At 38.7% G+C, this 9,304-nt stretch overlaps 1 long non-coding RNA gene across 1 annotated transcript; it reads left to right on the top strand.

Moving 5' to 3' along the window:
* The first annotated feature begins 1,514 nt into the window (after positions 1-1,514).
* Positions 1,515-4,972, top strand: LOC127549820 (uncharacterized). Its single transcript, XR_007950726.1, has 3 exons — positions 1,515-1,642; positions 4,098-4,172; positions 4,726-4,972. It is a non-coding gene; the product is annotated as an uncharacterized LOC127549820 (long non-coding RNA).
* The last annotated feature ends 4,332 nt before the right edge of the window (positions 4,973-9,304 follow it).

The raw sequence follows: 9,304 nt of genomic DNA, 5'->3' as shown, positions 1-9,304 counted from the left end.
CCTCCTAAAAAAACCACCTTTTATTTACTTTGTGTTTTACCCAAGTGTACATATTGTTTCTCATGATAGAATATAAACTCCTTAAGAGTAGAGTTCATTTTTTTTTTGTCTTTATATCCCCATCATTAAGCAAGGTGCCTGACACATGGTAGATGCTTAATAAATGTTTATATGTTGAAATATTTGGTTAATCCTTGACAGAATATTACACATAATAACTTTCAATTGCTGTTTTAAGGTTAACAATCTTAATCATACTAATTAACGGATCCTTCACCCTAAAAACACTTTCCACCCAAGAAAACTGATGACTAATCCCACAACATGATCCCTCTCCATAGTATGACACATTTCTACACTAGCAGAAACTAACCGAGCACCCTTCGACCTAACCGAAGGAGAATACAAACTGGTATCAGATTTCAATGTAGGCACTTTTTTCAGAACAACTTGGGAGATAGGAATAGTTCTAATTATGTCAAGGCTCTGCTCAACAATCTATAGTGGTTTCCTATGCCCTATTGGTAAAGCTTAAACTCCTTTGGCATTCAAGACCCTCCACAATCTGGCACAACATTTTCCAGCTTTATTTCATCTTATTTCCTTCTATCTATTCTAAACTGGATCACTTTTTATACCGTAAATATGACCTATACTATTCATTCTTCATACATGTGTTGTCTTTTTCTAGTGAACTCCTAAATACCACCTGACAGTACTGTTCAGTGGTACCACCTCTAGATAGCCTTCATGGTTTCTTCGGCCCTTTCCTCACCTTAACTAACCTTCCCCTTCAGACTTTGTGGAGCACTTTGTTTGCACCTCTCTAAAGTATTTAAAATGTTTTACATACTATTTGTGTGTGTGCTTTACTCCTCCCCTCCTTATTAGACTATAGATTCCACCAAGACAAGTACTACATTAAAACTTTATATCTCATCCATTTCCTCCAATGCCTAGCATAGGGATCTTATATTTTAAGCACTAAGTAAATGTTTGATGAATGAGCAAATAGATATACATCTGAAAGCCCCAAGAGTATCATGTTTTGTCATCATTATTATTCACAAAGTGAATTTAACTTGACTTGGCTTTGAGGAATTGGAGGCGGGGTGGGAATACTCGGCTTCCTTTGAGAAATGTCTGGAGAGGGGGAAGGGGCAGGGTTTGGGGATCACGATGTTAAACAAGTCCAGTGTGGTTTGTCACCTTCTTCTAATAGAAGCCCAGTAGAAAGGAGGGAGGGAGGGCTGATTGCAGACAACCCCAGGTCACACTTCCCAGGGTTTGCAGAGACTTGGTATTTTTCTCTCATAGACACTCATAGAGTCCTGTGCTGGCGGGAGCAGCTAGCCACAATCCTGCAGCATCTATGACCTTGACGCTGTCAGGAGAGCAATTGCCTCCAAGTTCAGTTAGGACCCAGAGATAATGCCAACATCGCACTTCCCAAACACAGAAACTTCCCGGCTGACCCGGAAGCTGTCAGGATATGGGCGGAATCTAAATGCACAGATGCACACTCTGGCCTGGAGTGCCATCTGGTGGAAGCTGGAGGACATGCGGGATCAGATCCCAAAGGGTACTACATCCGGTACTGCCGGAGGGGAGCCCCAGCAAACCTGCATCCTTATCAGTGGAGGTGAGTCACCCTTTCCTACGATTCAAGGGACGTCTCAGACATCAGGGAAGAAGTCTGACCATTGTTTACTTCGTGCCTGGGCTTGGCTTCTTGCTTCTTCCGCCTCCTTGTATGTAAGGGAACTCAGGGATAGAGTTGGAAGAGAACCTTAACAGACATAATATCTAAATCCCTCATTTTCCAATAAAGAAACTAAAGCACAGAAAGATTGTGGTTATCCAGAGTCATGGGTCACAATATGTGTCCAAGCACATCATTGCCAGGAGGAATTTGAATCATGTCTTCCTGACTCCAATGCTCCGGACGCCACACCTTATTGACTCCTTTTTAAAAGAAGAGATTGAGGGAGAGAACAGCAAAAAGGAGGCGGAAAAGAGGTAGAAAAGAAGAGAGGACAAGGGTAGATAGAGGAAGATAAGGGAAGATAATAAGGAAAACTAGGAAAAAAGAAAGAGGAAGGAGATCAATTAATAAGGAGGAAGAGAGACAAGAAGGAAAGAGAATAAGGAGGTCAGCTGTGTGATTGCATTGAGGGAGCTGGGTCTAGGAAAAGTTAGAGATTCTGTCAGCATGATATGACAAATAGAAAAATAATATGATCTTGAACTACATTAGAAGAGGCATAGAGGCAGCTAACTAACGCAGTAGATAGAGCTTTGGTTCCTTCGCCCTGGAGTAAAGAGGACCTGAGTTCAAAACTGGCCTAGACACTTACCAACCATGAAAGTCACCTAACCCCAATTGCCTCCCCACCAAAAAAAAATTAAGGAAAAACAATGAGAGGCCCAGTATCACTTTGGTATGGGACCCTATTGAAGGGGGAACACGAGAGTTATGCAGCACTTGCCACAGTACCAGGCACATAGTATGCATTTAATAAAAGTTGATGAATTGATTATCCTTGAGTAGCTGAAGCACTGTCAGGGAGAAGAGGGATTTGATTGTTCTACATGGCTCCAGAAAACAGAACTAGACAGAATAGCCCAAACAGAGAAGGTAAATGGCATCTCCATGTAAAGAAAAGCTTCAGCCTTGGGAGTTAGTGAGTTCTCCCTGACTAGAGGTCTCCAAGGGAAGACTGAATGTCCAGGCCTAGATAGGTTGGAAGGTGGCTTCTAAGTCAGATGAATTGGAGTAGATAGCCTTTGAAGTCCCATTAATTCTTAGAATCACAGGATTCTGAGAACTAAGGGGATAGGGACAGAAATAAAGAAGAAGGGAAGAAAAAAGTCATTTATCATTCAATTAATCAAGTAAAGATATTAATAGTACAGGCAATAAATATCTGTTGTTTATTATCATTATATATAAGCACATGATAATCAATAATCATTTATTATCTCCTATGTACCAGGCACAGTACCAGGTACTGTGAGAGGGGTGTAGAAAAATGAAGAGTTCCTACTCTCAAGGAGTTTACATGGAGGGGAGGGGATATAACAATCACGATTAAACACAAAATGTATTTTAAGTAAATGTCAATGGAAAGAAGGACATTAAGTGAATATTATATGTGTGTATTATAGTGTAAATTTTTTTGTTACCACAAGAAGTACAACTGTGATTATTTTAGTACAGCATGAAGATTTGAGGCACCTTCTTAAGTTATGTGCCTCATAGTCAATCTTCAGGTCAAAGAATAATTTAATAGCTTTTTTCACATAATTGAAAATTGTTTTCCAGAACAGCTGGACCAATTCATAACCCTATCAATAGTATATTTGTGTGCCTATCTTCCTACAATGCTTCCACTACACACTTTTTCTATTTTTTGGTCATCTTTACCTATTTTCTATTTTAAAAAATAAGGAAACTAAAGATTAAGAGATTAAGTGTCTTGTTTGAGACTACTCTGGCAGAGTCCAGATCCTAATCTAAGTTCTCTGATTTCATATCTAGAATTCTTTCCACTACAAACTTTTCAATCAGCAGATAATTACTGATAAAGGATATAAAAGTAATCACTTGTGGGGGGAGGGGAAGCCTCCCCCTCCCAATTTACCCATGTGCCCTCCACATAAGGTTCAAGACATTCTATGGGTCCACATCTACTCTGTCATAGCTAAATTCCCAACAATGTGTTTAGTTTTCTAGTCAACCAAAAAACACTATTAATTCAAAACAAAGATATTTCATGAAATAGTACAGTAAGAAAATTAGCAAGAAAGTGTTTCCTTCATACTTTCCCCAGAATATCCATACCAGCCTTGGGAAGAATGGAAACATGCAAAGCATACATGTAAAGAGGCCACACAGGGGAGCATGTGTGCCCAGAGTACATGTGTGGAACAGTATACAATATAGGGAATGGCTATATGTGACCAAGGTGAATTCATGTCAAGCAATTTAGAATCCTTCTGGGGATATCCACTGCTCCCCTCTAATCACACAGTAGAAGGCAGTCTCTGATGGAAATGTAGCCCATACCTGATTTGGATATGGCATACTGTTACAGGTGGATGGCTTCTGGTCTCTTGGTTGCTGCCTGTTATGGCTCCTCTGGGCACAACATTGTGAAGCTTCAGCTAAGGTATTACCTGCTTTCCCTTAATAGGAAGAATAGGCTTTGTCACCTTTCTCTTTGATAAAAATTCAGAGTTATTGTTATAGCTATTTTTTAAAAGGCGAAGGACTAATATCTTATTCAAAATAAACTCAGGAAGAAAAAAAGCTTTAGTGACTTTTCTTCCCATTATGAGAGTCTGTCTATTCTCAAAGCCTTAGAAGTAAAATATATTTCTTTTTCAAAAGATTTCTCACCCCAGAAGTCAAACTCTTTGGAACACAGAAAAGTTCCAGATAGCTAATGTCTACAGGCTTCAATATAATTTTTAACTTCAACTTTGCACCCATTTAGGGCAACATCTTTTTCTTAACTTAATATCAGGAGAGAACCTATCCAAAGAGGCAAATAAGAGAAGCTGAATTCATGAGGCATCTATGGATCCCAGGTGGGGAGGACCAAAGGATGATGGGATGACTAACCTAAATGCAGCCAGGCAGAAAGGAAAAATGCCTTCACCATTAGGAAGCTTTCTCAATTCCACCTTAGCAATCACTGAAAGGTTTCTCTTCTCTGCTAGGTAAGGAGATCAGAAGCAATCAGAACACCATGCTCTCCTGCCTCTAGGTCCCCAGTCTCTTCAATGTGAGTTAATAGCAGGCAGAACATGCTCTGCATGATTAAAGTGTGGGATTCCACCAGCAAAATCTGTATATCATGTCATATTTTATATTACATTACATTATATATATTATGAGTGCTTTTGGAAAAGGAATATCAATTGTTTATGTATCAACTTGTCATCCCAAGGACTTCTCATACCAAAACTCTTTCCTGGCCACCACCCCCTGGGAGATGAAAGGAGAGAAAGTACATATATATTGGGAAGTGGTGAATGTAAATCCTTAAAGACAAAGATTTTCTCACTTTTGTATTTGAACTCCCAATGCTTTGCACAGTAATGTACACATAATAAGTACTTAATAGATGCTGTTGCACTCATTCATTCATTTATATTTTCAAGAGGAAACCTGTGTAGTGTAGTGTAGAGGAACCTGAATATTGAGATAATGAGTTTGAACTGTTCTGATGGCAATAAGGAACCATGAAAGATTTCTGAGTAGGGGGATAATATGCTGAAAGGTTTTTAAGGAAGATAATGTGGTGTTGTATACAATGGAAGAGAATGGAAGCAGGGACTGGTTATTATTAACTAACAATGATCACTTTTTAGGAATAAGGTTAACATAACCTGATCTTTCTTCCTAAAAAGGGATCTCCATGCAGAAGTTGTTGATGTTCTTTGGTGTGTACTGGTGGTGACAATATATAATTATCCTTGAGGAAGAGGAACTACAAATAAACAACTTTAGAAAAACAACTTGAGTGATCTGGGTTCCAAAAATATTTTTGCTGAGTGAAAGAATTGTGTCATTCTAGAAAATGCTCTATTTCCCTGAACTTGAGTCATCTGGTCTCTTCATCATCTGGCTCTTTGAAGGAGTCAGTAACTAGAAGCACAATAATAACATTTCAATATTCCTAAGAATTCATCAAAGACAGTAAAAGGTGTTGGGCAGAAGCAACTGGATTTGCTCTTCTCCTGATTAAAAAACACATGGAGGAAACTTGAATCTTGAATTCTATAATTGTACAAAAACCTTCTTGTAATGGGCTGAAGCTTGAGTTTTTGCACTGAGGTCCCAAGCAAGTGAGGCTAAATAGTAATTGGACTATACTCTATTAATATATATATGTTGGAGAAAGAATGGCCCCCGCCCACTCTTTGTGCAAGTCCTGATGTGTTGTATAGGAAATGACGTTTTTGGTGGGTGGAGGCAGGGGAGTGGAAAGGGAAGCAGAAGGAGAGACTGCTGGCTGGCATCTTGACACAGCTGCTCGCATTGCCATTGCGATGGCCCTTCAGCTCCGACCTCCCTCTGCTAGCTGGCTTCCTGTCACAGCTGCCCACATTGTTATCACAATCCTTCTTGCCCATATTGCTATCGCAATCCCCCCTCACCTCTACTGAGAATAAAGATTGAAGATTTTTCCCTTAACCTAAATTCCTGACTCTGGCTGATTTTAAATACGCGGTCATCACACCTTCTAATTCATCTTCCTCTTTCCAGCTTCTCCCCTTCTTTCTTAACTGGCTATGAGAATAATTTTCCCAGTGTCCAGGTCTGTCTTTTGTCAGTCCTCTACTCAAAAACTTTCAGGGTTTCCTACTGCCCATAAGATAAAATAGCAACTCCTTCACCTGGCATTCAAGCCTCCCTGCCCTAATCCAGCCCAATCTATTATTCCAGTCTTATTTCATTTTATTCTTTATTCCTTCCATGCCCCACTCAGATTGGACTCTTCACTGTTCCCAATGCACTACCCCCACTCCATACACTCATGAAGGTTTCTACTATGTTTTAAATGCATTCCTTCCCTTATGCCTACACTTATGCCAGTGGATATATTTTTCATTCAAGGCAAAATATAGGTGTCCCTCTTTCCAGAGCCTTTACTTTTTCTTCCAGCTGAAAGTAATTTTCTCCTCCTTCTCAAATTTCTTATGCTATTTTATTCTGATTTCTCCTTTGAAACTGTAAAACCAGGCCAACTGGGTCCACTACATATTTATGTTACATAATTGATTGTCCATCCCACAAAAGTTTTCCAAATTCTTTCATTCATGCTCAAATCTACCATGGCACCCATTTCCCTACTGTCTCAGCTAAGAACCTTTCCTTGTATTTCACTGAAAAAAACTGAGATAATTTTCTAGGAGCTCCTTCTTCTCTTTTCCTCCTTATCTCACATCACGCAGGTACCATATCCCACTATTCCTTTCTTCAGTTGGGTTTCATATGACAAGGTTTGCTTCCTAGGCTGATTCATCTACATGCACTCTTTATTCCATTCTATACCATCTTCTTCAGCAGATTGCCCCCTCTATCTTCCCTACTCTATCTTCCTTGCTGGATGTTTCCCTATTATAAATTTGTCCATTTCTTCCCTGTCTCTCTAGCTATCATCCTATATTTCCTGTCTTCAGTGGCTAAGCTTCTTGAGAAAACTGTCTAGGATCAAAGCCTCCATTTCCTCTCCTCTTTTTTCTAAACTCCCCCATATTCTAAATTCTGACTTCAATATTCAACTGAAATCACTCTTTCCAAAGTTATCATCAGTGATGTTTTAATTGCCAAATCTAATTATTTTTTCTCAGTCCTCATTCTAGGTGGACAATAGGAAAACTCATATTCCAGAGAAGGAAGTAGCAAACCATTCCAATATCTATGCCAAGTAAATCTCAAATGGGGTCATTAAAAAGCCAGACTTGACTGAAAAATGACTGAACATCCTTCTTGACCTCCTTATGCCTGTGATACTGTCAATTTGGCTCTTTTTGTGTCCTTTCTAGGTTTTCATGTCACTGCTTTCTCCAGATTCCTCTCCTCAATTTCCCTTGCTAAATCTTTGCTAATCAGGAGTATTCATCAAAGGTCTGTCCTAAGCCCTCTTCTTTTTTTTTCTATACTATTTCACATAGTGATCTTCTCAGTTCCCATGTTATTACTGGATGAAAGGGTATACATCGTTTTATAACTTTTTAGGCATAAATTTAATAAATACTCTACATAGAATTTCTACAAAATGAAATCATTATTAGTTATATTAGCGAAAATCACACTATCATGAAGGAGAATTAGATGAAAAGCTCCTTAAATTCAAGGAATGTGTAGCATCTTTCATCTTTATACTCCCAAAACCAAGCATAGTACCTTGCACATATAGTAAGCATTTAATAAGAATTCTTTAACTGAATTGACACCTGATAGCAACCAATACAAAGGGAAAGACTTATGACAAAAGCAAAGAGATGACTCAGAACATGTGATGATTTGGTATCAGTCTTGTAGTGAGCAATTTAGGTACTGATTTCCTACTTCCCTTTTCTTTCTCTTCTGAATAACTCTTCACAAATACAAGGTATTGTTTCCCAAAATTCTTTCACTTTGTACAGTAGTAGGAGAATCACAGAATGTTAGAGCTGGGAAGGGACTGACAAATATGAGCTGCTTAATGTTTATTGATCTTACAGGAAACTGAGTCTTTGATTTGGTCAAGGTTACACAGTTAGTATGTAAATGGCAAAACTTGTGCCTCATTTTATATATAGGCAAACTGAGGTCTAGAGACAAAGAATGGCTTGTCCAAGATAAAACCATGAACTAGTAATAAAAGCTGCTATTAGTACCTAGGTCTTCTTGGTTCCTGTCCAAAATTTCTTCCACCTTGCCTCAATGATACTCCCATATAGCAGACAGATGTAAATCACACGATCATAAATTTAAAACTGGAAAGGACCTTAGAAATCAGTCAGAATCATAGAATTTGGGAGTTGGATGGGACCTCAGCAGCCATTTAAACCATCCCATTCAAAAAGGAATACCCAGTAGTTCAACTCTTTATTTTAAAGATGAGTAAACTAAAACCCACAGGACAAAATTTATTATCCTGAAGATCCATCTCTGCTACTCCACCCTTACTACAATTCTACAGACTTCAGTCATCGTCTTTCTCAGTCTGAATGTATCTAGACCAGTGAATTCTCATATAAGGAAGATAGGTGGCAGGATAGCCAGACCAGTGGTCTTGGTATCTGGAAGAGCTGAGTTCAAACTCTGCCTATGATATTGACTATGTGACTCTGATCAAGTCCTTTTGCCTCAGTTTTCTCATCTGAAAAATGGGACTAATAACAGTACTCCCCTTGCAGGGTAGCTGTAAAAATGAAATGAAACACCCTATGTGAATCACTTAGCAAACAATGATACACAAATGTTAGTAATTAATAATCACTATAATTGACCTATTTTTATTTTTTAGTGTGTATAGGCTTTTTTTGTGTACCTGTTAATAATAACCATAGTCCCAGCAGTGGTATCATTGGGTTGAAAAGTATGACCAATATTCCAGTGTGACAGCTATAGCCCCTCTCACAATTTAAGGTGCCATTGATGTATGAATTCCTGACAATAGAGCTAGTTAAGTGCTAGAATGAACCCTTGTGTGTGACTGAATTCATTTGTTACTACATGGTAAAAATACCATTTGGGGAGATTCCTTTTACTAGATAAAAAGCCAAACTAACATGTGTAATG

The sequence above is a fragment of the Antechinus flavipes genome, chromosome 2 (assembly GCF_016432865.1).
Source record: "Antechinus flavipes isolate AdamAnt ecotype Samford, QLD, Australia chromosome 2, AdamAnt_v2, whole genome shotgun sequence".
NCBI lineage: Eukaryota > Metazoa > Chordata > Mammalia > Dasyuromorphia > Dasyuridae > Antechinus > Antechinus flavipes.
Note: the sequence above shows the minus strand (reverse complement) of the source record. Positions and strands in the feature narration are given on the sequence as shown.